The 13,990-nt window shown below is 34.5% G+C and overlaps 1 pseudogene; it reads left to right on the top strand.

The window, feature by feature from the left end:
- The first annotated feature begins 12,556 nt into the window (after positions 1 to 12,556).
- On the top strand, positions 12,557 to 13,148 carry LOC130884785 (nucleoside diphosphate kinase B-like; annotated as a pseudogene).
- The last annotated feature ends 842 nt before the right edge of the window (positions 13,149 to 13,990 follow it).

Below are 13,990 nucleotides of genomic sequence, written 5' to 3'. Positions count from 1 at the left end.
GCAAACTAAATATTTGTAATCAGCATATAACATTTTACTGTTAATATAATAATAAAATTGTCAAATACAATTTTTTTGGAAAATAAAATTTACAAATGCTTTAAATATTTGAATCTATAATAACAAAAGTCAATAACAAATTTTAGTTATATTTACTGAATATGAGACTCAATTAAAGAAGATAGAAAATTGCCAATTTAATGTTTATTCTGAAAGGAATTAAAATACTATTGCACAAAAACAACTTATCAATCCAAGTAAATATAAGCTACTAAAAGAGATTATCAGAAATTAATATATCTTCCCGTAGCATGAACACAATAACAATGAGCAGAAGCAAGCCTAAAAAAAGATTACAAAACCTAGAACCATAAACACAAACAGATTTTCTCTGATTTTATTTCAGTTTGACAGGCAGATGGATTCATTTTACCTTTATATCCTTGCCAAAATATGTCATTCAAGTAATCACATAAAACCTTTGATTGGTTTTAAAATAAAATTTACTACAAAAGTAGAGGGTCATTTTTTTCAATGTAGATAGTGGAAGCTAAACAACTTCATACAAGAGCAGACCTTGAAGAGTACGGTCTACAGTGAATCAATTTCTACAAACATCCATTTGACATTAAAAATTCACTGGCACAATTTAGAGGAAGTGTGTAAAATGAAACAGATACCGGTCTACATATTTTTAAATCATTAGGTATTGCAACATGTGAATTAGGAATTTCAATAAAGATGTGATTTGTTCTAAAGTGGAACTCCATGGAACTGCTGAAGTACCTGCCGACAGTTATAGTCCAGGAAATTGTTATCATGGCCATAAAGACATGTCTATCAGATCTATAAATGACTGTAATTGACTTTTGATCCCAGTTTCTGTTAACTGAATACAGTCATTTTTATGCTTAACCCATACTTTCCATACATTTCTGGAAACTGGAACTATGGATTTTAAGGTCACTAAAGTAAATATTTCCTCAAAGATTTTGCTCCTCTCAATGACCTTGGCTGGAGGTCTCTTTTTCTTCTTTGCTGCAGTTCTCTTTCGAACCCTACTGTAATGAAAGATAGGTTGGTATGTTATATTTCTGCCCCCTTCTCTTTCTGAGTCTTATATATGCATCACTAACTGTTTGACTTATGGAGTTTATCTGCCTTCCTCTTTTTGTCTCACTACACATATCTTTTTATATCAAATCCCAAGGAGCTATTTGCTTCAGAGATAATCAAACTAAACACACTGTGCCAGTAGTGATATTCATTGAAAAATATGAATTCCTGAGGCATCATGTAGTGGGGTCGCATGATTTAGAATAATAATTACAGAATCATGTTCAGATGACAGTTAATTAATAGATATTTAATTGAGATGGCCATAACACAAGTGACTATTTGATGGGTGATATTTTCAGACTGAAAAAGTAACCTATGAACACAGAAGATTAATATCAACCAAAGGCTACAAAATATTTTACAGGCAACTATGGCATCAATCAGGAAATTATAAGTTGAAGATTCTTGATGAAAGTGTGCATAAAGAATACCTAAAAGGAAGTATTCAATTTTCTGTGAAGATCTCTTGTGATGCCTTGAGAAACTGATCACCTATAATGAACAGATTAGAAATGAATAAACTCTTTACCCAATGAACAAAGGAATGGATATAGAAGCTGAAAGGAGTGTACTTGTTTGTAATATTCATAGCCTTAAAACATAGAATTTTTTTATTTCCTGTATAATACCATCCCTCGTGGTTTTCTTCATTTCACTCTCATGAAAGCATATTGAATGTCAAACCTAAAAGAAATATTTGGACAGTCAGTAATGGATTGTTGAGTACTAAGCATCACTCCTGGCAAGTTCAACATTGTCTATACATTTCAGGATTTGGGAGCTGTGATTGCAGCATTGAGATCATTAACATACACATACCCATGCGCATGCACGCACGCACGCGCACACACACACACACATATTATGCAAAGCATACAATATTTAGAAGCCAGAAGAACAAATCTGTGCAGTAATCAGTGGGAGTGGAGAAGTGGACAAGAAAATTTCAGTATCTCTTAACTGCTGATGGTCATTAGATCATGGTGTGGCTCTGGAGTATAAATGGGTGTTCAAGATCAAGAAATTCAATGTACACTCTCAACAAACTACTCTGATTCCTGCCAACATCTGAATTCTTAATCTTTGATCCACTTGGAAAGATAGAAGGAAGGGTCAAGGGGATGTATGGAAACATTGCTTTTCAATTGTACATTAAGATTATTTTGCATTCATTCACTCAGTCTTTCTCCAAACATATGTATTATCATTCACTTTGTTGACTTGGTGCTGAAGAAAGAAAGATTCTGCGATGATCTGAAAACTACTGAGCTCAGAGTTCTGTGGTGACATATGCTTATTGACAGATGCCCAATTGTCTCTCTGTGGTCTTATTAAAGTTCTGTCTTTGAAAGAAATGGCATAATGGTTTAGAGAGAATATATTGGACAGTCAGATACTCTTAATGAGAACTGATGTAGTTATTAGTTGGAATAACTGCAAAGTCTCTCTTCATAGACATGTAAAAGATAAGCTAAAAAGAAAGATCAGGAAAAAAAAAACTATGAAATCCCATTTTTCACCACTTAATTCAATGTGAGTTATTTGATATGTTCTGTCAAAGAAAATGTTTACTTTATAAGCAAAAGTTAAAAAATATCTTTATCCAGCAAAATTAAGCAGAAGTTGAATAAAGAGAAATGAGGAATCATTTAGAAATATCTTTACAACCTTGTCCGCATCAAATAATTAAAATATTGCCATAGAATAGTAAAACTTTTAGTAATAGATTAAAAGTATATTAGGTTTCAATAGTATAACAGAGATAAAATAAATGATCTGATAAGCACTGCTTAATTTAAATTATTTATGATCCTCAAACTCAAATGCTATATGAATGCAATGCTTTGGTAGGGGGAGGGGGGAGCTAGATCATTTAGAGAAATAAGTTCATAAAAACTGAATGTTCTAAGACAGGATCTTCAGTTCATAAATGTGTTGGCAGATTGTCATACTGATAGAAATGTTGAAACCAGACCCTACTTTTTTAAGTGGCAGAACTTATTATGCATCTCAAAGAAAGGAAACAAAGAAACTCAATTGAATACATTATTTTTCTGGAAATAAGGCTCAGGAGGTAAGAGCGTTCAATGTACATACAGAGGATGTCAGTCTGATTCTGAGAATCTACTTTGGGACACTCACAGAGCCTGAATTTCATTTCCAAGGTGTAGGTTTCCAGAATTACCCACACTCCTGCACACACTCCTGCACACACACACACACACATCTACATTCATGTGCACACATGCACACACAAACACACACACGCATGCACATGCCCGCATACATATACAGGAACACCACTTAAATATACAGTAAAAACTTAGACAACAACGAGGACACTAAGAGAAATGTACATAGAAAAAGACAGGATCTCCTGAGTAAATTGGGAGCATGGGGACCTTGGGGGAGGGTTGAAGGGAGGGTAGAGGCAGGGAGGGGAGCAGAGAAAAATGCAGGGCTCAATAAAAATCAATAAAAAAAAAATTAGTAAAAGAAACAATTCAATTCAAAATTCTCTTCAGTTTCTTCTGAGATTAAATTAATTCCTGCAGGGTATCATGATAAGATAATAAATAGAAGTAAAATCTGGAATACTGATTCTGCTCTGTCCTAAATCTTATCTGTTTTGTTCAAAAGTTCTTTGAAGAGTTTATTCCTTCATTATGATTACTATACGGAAGTGAAAAGAAAAAATGTAATTTGAATGATTTCAAACATTCAGAATATCTATTATGAAAGTAATTTGTCATTAAGGCTCCTATTGTACTAAGTATAGACACAGGAACAGAAAATTGATATATGTCATTTTATTTTAAAATATCTTCGCATAATTTAGGAAAGTTGTCTGGAAAAAATTACCCGAAAAATTCTAACATGATATTTTTCTGATTCTTTGGTTGTATTGGAGTTAAAACAAGGGCTTTCTGCATTATAGAAAACCATTCCACCCATGAGATATGTTAAAACATTAATGTTTATTCTTTTATAACATATTACATCTAAGAAAAGTTATGGGGGGGGTAATTGTAGTGCCTTGACACATAAGACCATAGAGCTAGAGGTGGATTGTTACTTTGTAATTATTAAGTAGCTGTGCACCAATATGGATCTTCTACTCTTTAGGGCACATTGCCTTTGCAGATGCGATTATACTTCACATGATAATCATCATGATTTAGATTCTGATTGTCGCTTTGTTTATTTAACAACTAATATTAACTTATGCCAGAAGTCCAGTTTCCACTAAAACTGTCCTATGCAATTTTCTAAAGCTAAGACAGGAACATTGGTCTCTGGGAGTTTGCACACTCCATTTCTGCTAGTGGCCTTGCTTCCTGCTGGGGGTTGGAACTCTGCCTGGAGAATGAAGCAAGTAAGCAACAGGAAGCAGTAATGAGAGTGGTAAGATATGAAATGACAGAGAGTTGAGGGCAAATACCCAAGTTATATGTGGTGTTGAGGCAGGGATTTATCAAATTTTGTTAGTTTTCCAGTAAATGGTTTTGATCCACAAACACTTTGATTTGGGATACTAATTAGAGAAGCTATCTCTGTAAAGCAACTTTAACATTATATTTCATTATTGTATTATTTTTAAAGAAGCTATAAATTGTTATTAGGTAAGTCATGGTAGAGCAAATGTATGAGTCATGTCACTCTGAATAACTATTTTAGTTATTTTGTCATTCATTTTTCTATATAGAAGCCTCCTTTACAAAAGGTAGTTTATCCATTTTGTTTTCCTTATGTTCATACGATGTAGTTCAATACTAATTTAACAAATAAATTTGTTTTTAATCCTAATATATTTTGCATTTTATTGACATCAGTAAAGCAGGATGCATGATTCAGGTTGTTTTGTTAGGGAAAAAAAATTATTCAACGATAAGCTAAGTGATTAACAAATTAAATTCACTAAACAGGAAAAAGATAATTTTCATTCAACACAATAGCAAATAATAGTCAATGGGTTGTCTACAACATGCTCCAAATGAAGGCACTGATGTTATACCTTTTGGCTTGTTGTCGCATAAGCAAAGCAGCTCTCTCATTGTTTACTTCCATGTCGTAGGCAGTCACTTTCTTCATTCACAATTTTCAAGTGGGAGAAGACTCTATTTTCAGCGTGGAAATCTACTGCTTATGAGTTCTTATAATTTCAGTGTAACATAAAAGTCCTGCTATTGGTTTCTAAAAATCCAAATAAGCTCAGGATCAAAAATAAAACTATTAGTTCAACCCAACACAAGATATTTGGTTGTAATTTATGCTGACCTGGAAGTAAACAGGTATGATTTAGAACAGTAGGAAAGAATGCTTCCTTAACTGCTGTATATAGCAACAGAAAAAAAAAAAGTCATTCAGAGAGTAATTCATAGTACTGCACAGTAACTGTCTGTGCTGCTGTAACTCCCAGAGACAAATCCAAGAGGAAAAAAAATGCCCATTAGTGACTGGTATTAGCTTACAAGTAATACCAAACAACTTGCAAAGTTGAGTGTTAAAAGACTACTTTCAAGTTCTATTATTGTATTCAAAATGAATATGAAAATGCCAAAATAAGTTGGAACTGCTATAACACTGTCTTGTGTTTTATGTCAAACTCAAAAGTACCAGCTTGTTAAGCCCCTCAGTAAATGACTCAGAAAAATACTCTTACGTCAGCCATATTGTTTCTGGTGAGGCCCAATGAATGTTGTATGTCTTTTAGTTGTAGAACAGGCTGGTTGAAAACTCACCCTTCCCCTCAAGTACCCACATTTTCACATGACTGGACTTTTAAAATTTTTACTGAGGTAGAATGCCCTGGTACATATTTTTACAGATTTGTTTTCCATTTCCTGATTGGAAGTCTCGTGACAGTTAGTTTAGAACAGCAACTTTTGGTCTCCTGTGTCATCATATAATACAGCGGTGTAATATCTTATAGAAGGGAAATGCAGTCGACATCTCTGTAATCTGAGTAATGACCTAGGGGAAGGGGAAGGGGATGGTTACCTCTCTGAGTTAGGTCAGTAAAAGGGTATTGCTTGTCTTACTACTTGTAGTCAATGCATGCTGGTTGGGCTTAAGAATGTGGGTGGACGGAAAGGTATATTCCTTTCCAATGTCTATTAGTTTCTGCAGAATTTTGTCCCGTGGTTATTGTCGCCCTTTCCCAAATCTTAATTGTCTATTCCTCCTCCACAATGCACCTAACTTAATGTCTGCTTTTCAAGTCTTTACAATTTTCATATTATATATTTTGACATATTCACCACACCCAATCCATCCCCTTTCCATTTCCTCCAACCTCCTATTTATTTCAAAGCAACATTGAAAATATTTCTTATTACTTTTCTTCTTTTCCTATAGCGTCCGGGTTGTGTTGCCTAGCTAGTCTTGAGACTGATGCCTGTTCCAGCAAATGTTCAACCTGCCAAAGCTGGTGCAATTAAAATAAAATCTATCACTTTGTTGAAAGCCATTAAATGGTAATATCGTCTCAGGTAGTGCTGCAATTGCATGCTTACGTGTTCCCTCCATGTTGGGATATTGTTTGGTTAAAACATGGATAGATTATGTTGTAACAATCTCCAAGAGCTCATATATGCATCTATATTGCTGTATCCGTAAAGCGCTCAGTCCTCAAAATATTATGCTGCCTCTGAATATAAAATTATTTCTGCTTCCTCGTTTTCAAAAATTCCTGAACCAGGCTGTAAGTCATAGATATCCAATATAAGGCTGTCATAGCTCTCAAAGATCACAGCTAGGTACAACTGATGATGGCTTCTTTCCTGTGGTCATGTCCACACCACCATGCTGGGATAAAGGTGTGAAAAGTGTGTGCGATCACACTTGGCTAGAAAATAAAATAGAGTCATGAACTAAATGCATTCCATTTAAATGTTTTCATTTATTTTACTCTAAGAGAGAAATAAACATTACAAATCAGCTCTTCCCCAGTTGAAATTATTTCTCTAAGATTATCTGCTTTGACTTTTTTACATTAGCAATATAGTACTCTGTCAAACACAATTCCTTACTTAGTGCTCGATTATCTGCTTCAATTTATTCTTTTTGTTTGTTTGTTTGTTTTGTTTTTTCGAGACAGGGTTTCTCTGTGGCTTTGGTGCCTGTCCCGGAACTAGCTCTTGTAGACCAGGCTGTCCTCGAACTCCCAGAGATCCGCCTGCCTCTGCCTCCCAAGTGCTGGGATTAAAGGCGTGCCCCACCACCGCCCGGCTAATTTATTCTTTTATCATCAATTTCTTTTTCAGTTATTGTCTCTCCTACAGATAAAGGACGCTTTTGTAGACTGTGAAAAGAACTAGTCTCTAAGCATCATTATTAGACCCTCCTAATTTTAAATCCTAGAATCTAGGAATTATATAAGAATATATATATATATATATTCTTATATATATATATTGAATGTTTTCACAAAATGATATAACACAAGAAAGAGGCTATAGATTTAACCTAATTTCAATAATGAATTATGTATATATGCAAAGAGATACATGTTTCTACATTAATTCATGTAGAATAGATTTATAGTCTTTTTCTTTTTTGTCTTTTTGAAGGTATGAATGGGTGGTGTATATATAATTTTCCATGTTTGGGAGTCCACATACAGGTATGTTTTATGCATGGGTTTGTGTAGACCTCAAGGCAATACCAGAAATCTTCCTCAGCACTTTTCAACCTCAGTCTTTGAGAGACGTTCTCTCAGTCAAACTCAGAGCTCACTAGAATATCTGGGCTCATTAGCCAGTGTTCTATGGCAAACCTCTCCAGGCATTCTAAGGCTTAAATTACAGAAAGGTGTCTTATTTATCTGGGTTTATGTAGGGTCAGGGAGTAAAACACTGGTCATCTTCTTTATGACACAAATTCTTCATTTTCTGGGTTATATCCCATGCACATTACTATGAGGTTATATACCACTTATTAATTTAAATAGAAAACTGTATTTGTTTTATTTTGAAACATAAATTACTAATCATCTGTAAAAGTTCATGAAAATGTTCTTCAAAAAATGCTTGATAATCATAATGCATTTTCCTTTGAAGTATGACATCATTGCTTTTCAAAATTAATTGAAGTGAGAGGGCGTGATCTTTTTTCTAGTCATTTAGCAGTAAAGCAGCACAAGCCATTAGCATTCATGAGGCCATTTGAAACTAGGTCATAGCTAATAATTTAGAGTTCTCTTTTCCTATTACCCCAAATTTACACCAAACTGTGTCTTCTTTCATGAACACACATCCTTCTACTCTTAACAAATTCCTATTAAGAAAATTTTTACTTTATATAAATTTGAAAATACAGCCCAGACACTAGGAACTTATTATGGGTTTGTGTGTGTGTGTGTGTGTGTGTGTGTATATATATATATATATATATATATATATATATATATATACATGTGTTTACTGATAATAGCATTAGTAAGAGGTGTGTCTTTCAATTTGTAGGAAAGGCTTTAAATCCAACTGGAAAGTGGCTAATTTTACCCATAATACTTCTGCAACTACTGTATCAGTGGTCATATGTTGACAAGTTTGTCATTATTGTTTCACTGAGTTAAGTCTGATGATTGCTATTTCCTCTGTAGTATGCACACTTCTTTCCAACCCTATGAAAACAGTCGATAGGGATGATGCTTCCAAGTCAGTTTAATTTTTACATGTTTATGACTAAAGTTCATAATTTCATCAGCATTTACTGCCAAGTTCTGAAGAGTCACCAAAGGCATTGTCAATAACCTGCAATACCATTTTTACCCTGTAATGTTTGGGGTCTATGTTACATTGCTGTTAACAAACACAAAATAGGTAACCATGTTCCTTGCATGAGCATTTTATCTGTTGTTAGCCTATCCTGTCAAGTAGGGACATCTTTGTTCTATTCAAGGGGACAATTTTTTAATATCTTTTTATGTATGTGTATGTCCATATTTTGCAAAGTTTCTACAGTAGTAATTATCCATATTAATTTTTCAAAATATTTTTAGTGTTCGTGTTTTATCCCCACATCTTCTCCTCTACCCTGTCTTCCAGTGCACAACTTCAACAGGGAAACTCACACGTTTCACATTCACATGTTTGCCATATTTACTTCTGTCAATCCAGATGCTTTGTGGATGTATAAGTACATATTTGAAATTGAAATTCTTTAGTAAGATACAAATAAAAAGTAATGTGTAACAAAATATTATCAAAAAACAGAAAAATGAAAACAAGATCAACTAGAGCAAAATAAATCTTCACAGTGACTTTACTTAACATTTGTTTGAATAGTGTACGAAAAAGAGAAAAAAGGAAGAATTGTTTTCTTCATAACACTAGAAGGCTTCTACTTAAGTATTATATAGTTCATAAAGCAATAAATCAAAGCTTATGAATATTTATATAATATTCTTTTTAAAAATAATTTATTTTTTGAGAATTACATATGACTACTGTTTTTGCATAATTCTAAGCTTAATCCATTTAGTGTTTCTAGTACAAATATATATTTAAGGAAGACATCTTGGGTTGAGACTGTTATCACTGGACTTGTACATGGGGAAGACTGAATATTCCTATCTCAACTGCCATCAAGTCCCTGGAGATTTGAAACTTGGAGGAAAGATTTCAAATGCCACTTACATAAGCCTGTATACTTCCTAACTATATTATAAGTAATTATTCTTATACCCACAAATAAGTGTAGTTCTCATCTCTCAAAAAAGTTTTTTTTTCAGTAGATGGAGAGTGTTAAAAGAATCTACAACTTGTCAAAATGCAGTAAGAGAGTCAACCCCCAAGTGTGAAGACTTGACTTTAATAAATAAGTGAGTTCCATAAATGAATCCCCAAATGCTATATATCAGCTATGGTATGCATGAGCTTTCTCTCCCTCCCCCTCCTCTCTTTCTCTCTCAAAATTTTAGAATGAATGAGTATTATAATGATACTTGACAGGCTATGATATATCTCTTTACCAAAGTGCTTAGACTTGCAACTTTCCAGTTAGTGTTATGGCATATGACAGAAAAAGGAATGATCAGAAGAAAATGATGATGCTCAAATACAAGTCCATAATTGTAGTGCTGTCTTTTTTTGCATAGCCTTTTTCAAGCTTAAATGAGCAAAATTGCAATATGGCATCATCTACGAAATCAAATGTTAATATGACTTGAATGTAGCTTTCTGAATTTTATGAAAAACATCTTCAAGAATAATCAAGCAGCATGATATGTTTGAATTGATCTTGTTATATAATTATCATTCCCAGCACTACAATTCCTGTATATTAAGTAAGCATATGCATATAAGTTTTATATATGTGTATCAACAGTGATACCAGGTAATCTAATTTCAATTTTTATAATCATTTGTGTTTTCTAATATGAACAAGACTATTCTGAATGGCAAGTTTGTTAAAAGGATAAACAGACACAATTTAACAGACTTTTTTTCATTGTGTGTTACATACAAAGTGGTGTTCTGAGGAGCAGAAAATGCAATTCCATAATTTAACATCACTGTTAAGCTTTGGTTAAATTAGTACTCAGCACATACATCTGATTGACCAATGAACTAGTAAAGTGCACTTTGGTGAGTTAATAAATGCCATTTCATTAATAATCCCACAAAAGCTTAAGTCATGGATGAAGAAGTTTGGGACTCAGTTCATCAGTCAAGGTATTGAGGAGTATGTAGAAGACTTGTTAAAAAAATAAATGAAGGAAGGGACAGAGTAAGGGGAAGGGAAGGGAAGGGAAGGGAAGGGAAGGAAAGGAAAGGAAAGGAAAGGAAAGGAAAGGAAAGGAAAGGAAAGGAAAGGAAAGGAAAGGAAAGGAAAGGAAAGGAAAGGAAAGGAAAGGAAAGGAAAGGAAAGGAAAGAAAGGGTCTTTCCACGGTATTACCCTGGTTATGATAGGGGAGTTAGTTTTGCACAGAACACTGATTCCACAATATCATGTCAAATTTGTGAGACAGGGAATGATGACTTGAAAATAGGCTAGGTAGTTAAAGGTCTAGCTATAAAGTCACTGCACCTGTGCTAGTCAGCTCTTGATCTATTTCATACCAGCAGAGAAAGCATCCAGTAGATTAACCCCAGGTAAAAGCATGGTAGCTACCGTCTAGAGAACCTTTGCAAACTGCCCAGGAAATTGTTAGAGGTAGAGTTGCAATTCTTAGTGTGTCAGGTTTAGACTATCTGTGTTTACTTCTCATAAACTTCTCTTGAGTTAGCTTCATCAAGAGCGGTCATACAATTTGTAAGGTCTATTGAGGTACATTAATCTTTCTTGGCAAAAGACATACTAGAAAAATATAGGTGAATGTAAAAGAGCATAGAAACTTTGAAGCTTCTGTGCTATAAATTTGTCTACCTAAATACCAGCTTATTCTGTTTTTATGTCAACACCAAAAAAAAAAAGCAGTTTGGAAAAGAATTTGATCTGTATTAATATATCTTAGAAACTGACTTACAATTTTCTTTCTTTTTTCTTGATTTTTATTGAGCTCTACATTTTTCTCTGCTCCCCTCCCTGCCTCTCCTCTCCCCTTCAAACCTTCCCCACTTACAATTTTCTCAAGAAGCTAGTTGTTAATAGAAGATAGATAATTAAAAAAATTAATTGCATGTTTCAGGAATAATAGTGTATAAAATTTCATATACAAAAAAGCCATCAATAAATGGGCACAATTATTTAAATGATAAGATAAAAGATCACAAGGTGGTACTGACTGCTATTTTCAATATCACAGGCTGAATAAGGTGGGTCAGTGTTTGTAAATACTGCCAACTCTTCCAGGTGACGTAGGTTCAATTCCAAGAACACCATGCATGGCCATTTAACTGTTTTAACTCTAGTTTCTGGGAATGGAACAAGCTCCCATGCCGTATTCAAGAAAAACACTCAGATACATAAAATAAAAATAAATAAAACTTTAAAGTTCATATACGTGCATATATAAACACATACATATATACACACACAAACACACCTAATAATTCAAGAGAGCAAAATGTTACAAAATTGGAAGACTGATATTTTTGAAATAAAGATATTCCTAATATGAGTTAAATAGGTCATTTAAATCTGCATTGTGTCAACTTCTGAAGCAATACTCAGGCTTTAGTCATTTTCAAAATCTCCAGTTTGTACCTCTTGCACTATAAGTAATTAGAACATGTGGTGCTAGAGCATTCTTATCTCGATTATACTGAGAAAAGTGCTAATGCAAATCACATCTATTGCATACAAAGAAGAGAGAGGGGATTTTGAAGGGCAGTACAATATTTGTGGTATATTTGTGGTGATACAGGTAACCTAGAATTCTACAGGCCTAGGGATCTTGCCCAAGTTCCTTAAGTAAACAAAAGTGCACAATGCTCTACAATGAGAAGAGAAGCAAGAGGATAAGCAAGAAGAGGAGAATGGCTGCTCTTTCTTCCCATCGCTCATCGCTCACACCGGCCGTCCAGCCAACTAACTTTCCGACCATGGCCAACCTCGAGCGTACCTTCATTGCCATCAAGCCAGATGGCGTGCAGCGCGGCCTGGTGGGCGAGATCATCAAGCGCTTCGAGCAGAAGGGGTTTCGCCTGGTGGCCATGAAGTTCCTTCGGGCTTCTTAGGAACACCTGAAGCAGCACTACATTGACCGGAAAGACCGTCCTTTCTTCCCAGGGCTGGTGAAGTACATGAACTCGGGGCCCGTGGTGGCCATGGTCTGGGAGGGGCTCAATGTAGTGAAGACAGGCCGAATGATGCTGGGAGAGACCAATCCAGCTGATTCTAAGCCAGGCACCATTCGAGGGGATTTTTTCATTCAAGTTGGCAGGAGCATCATTCATGGCAGTGATTCAGTGCAAAGTGCAGAGAAAGAGATCAGTCTATGGTTTAAGACTGAAGAACTGGTTGACTACAAGTCTTGTGCTCATGACTGGGTATATGAGTAGAGATGGACGGTTCTCAGCATTACTGATGGATCCCTGGGCACAACTCTTCATTCCACAGAATGGATCATCTTTTCTAAGACAATAAAGACTTTGGAACTGGAAAAAAAAAAAAAAAAAAAGAAGAGGAGAATGGTGAGGATAAGATGAGCCTTTCCCACTGGGTAAACCCACACCCTTGTCTATATGGGAAGCGCTATTGGACTCAGTGGGTTTCGATGAATAAATACATAAGTAATTATAAAAGAAGAGCACAAATTTAGGACGTAGATAATATATTACTTTTGGGGCAAATATAAGAGGGGGCCATTGAGAAATAACATGATAAAGTTACTTTGTATGTATACCTCCTTTTAAAGAAATAGTTAATATTAGAAGTATGATTTTATATAAAAGAATAGGCTAGATACATTTATAAAGGTACTACATTCAATTTTAAGTATTTACACTTCTTTGAATATTTTCCTAGCATGTCTAACTTATATATGAATAAAAATGCGTTATAAAAGTTAAGTAATTTGCTAGTAAAATCTACAATTCTCTAGTTGTAGGCCTTAAATTTTTGGACTTTAACTCTTAGATAAAAATAAAAGATGTAACATTGAGAAAACATAAAAGTAGCATAAATTAAGCTGGGCAGTGCACACGCCTTTAATCCCAGCACTGGGGAGGCAGAGGCAGGCGGATCTCTGTGAGTTCGAGGCCAGCCTGGTCTACAAGAGCTAGTTCTAGGACAGGAACCAAAAAGCTACGGAGAAACCCTGTCTCGAAAATAAAAAAAAAAAAAGAAAAAGAAAAAAAAAGCATAAATTATGAAAAATGTTAAAAGGCAAATAACCAATTCCCCAAAATTCTGTACAATATTATCTAATTTGTGTAACTATGTGACCAGATAATGGAGTAGTTTTCTACACACTTATGT

This window comes from Chionomys nivalis, chromosome 12 (genome assembly GCF_950005125.1).
Source record: "Chionomys nivalis chromosome 12, mChiNiv1.1, whole genome shotgun sequence".
NCBI classification, from domain to species: domain Eukaryota; kingdom Metazoa; phylum Chordata; class Mammalia; order Rodentia; family Cricetidae; genus Chionomys; species Chionomys nivalis.
The sequence above is the reverse complement of the archived record's forward strand: the minus strand, read 5'-3'. Positions and strand labels throughout refer to the sequence as shown.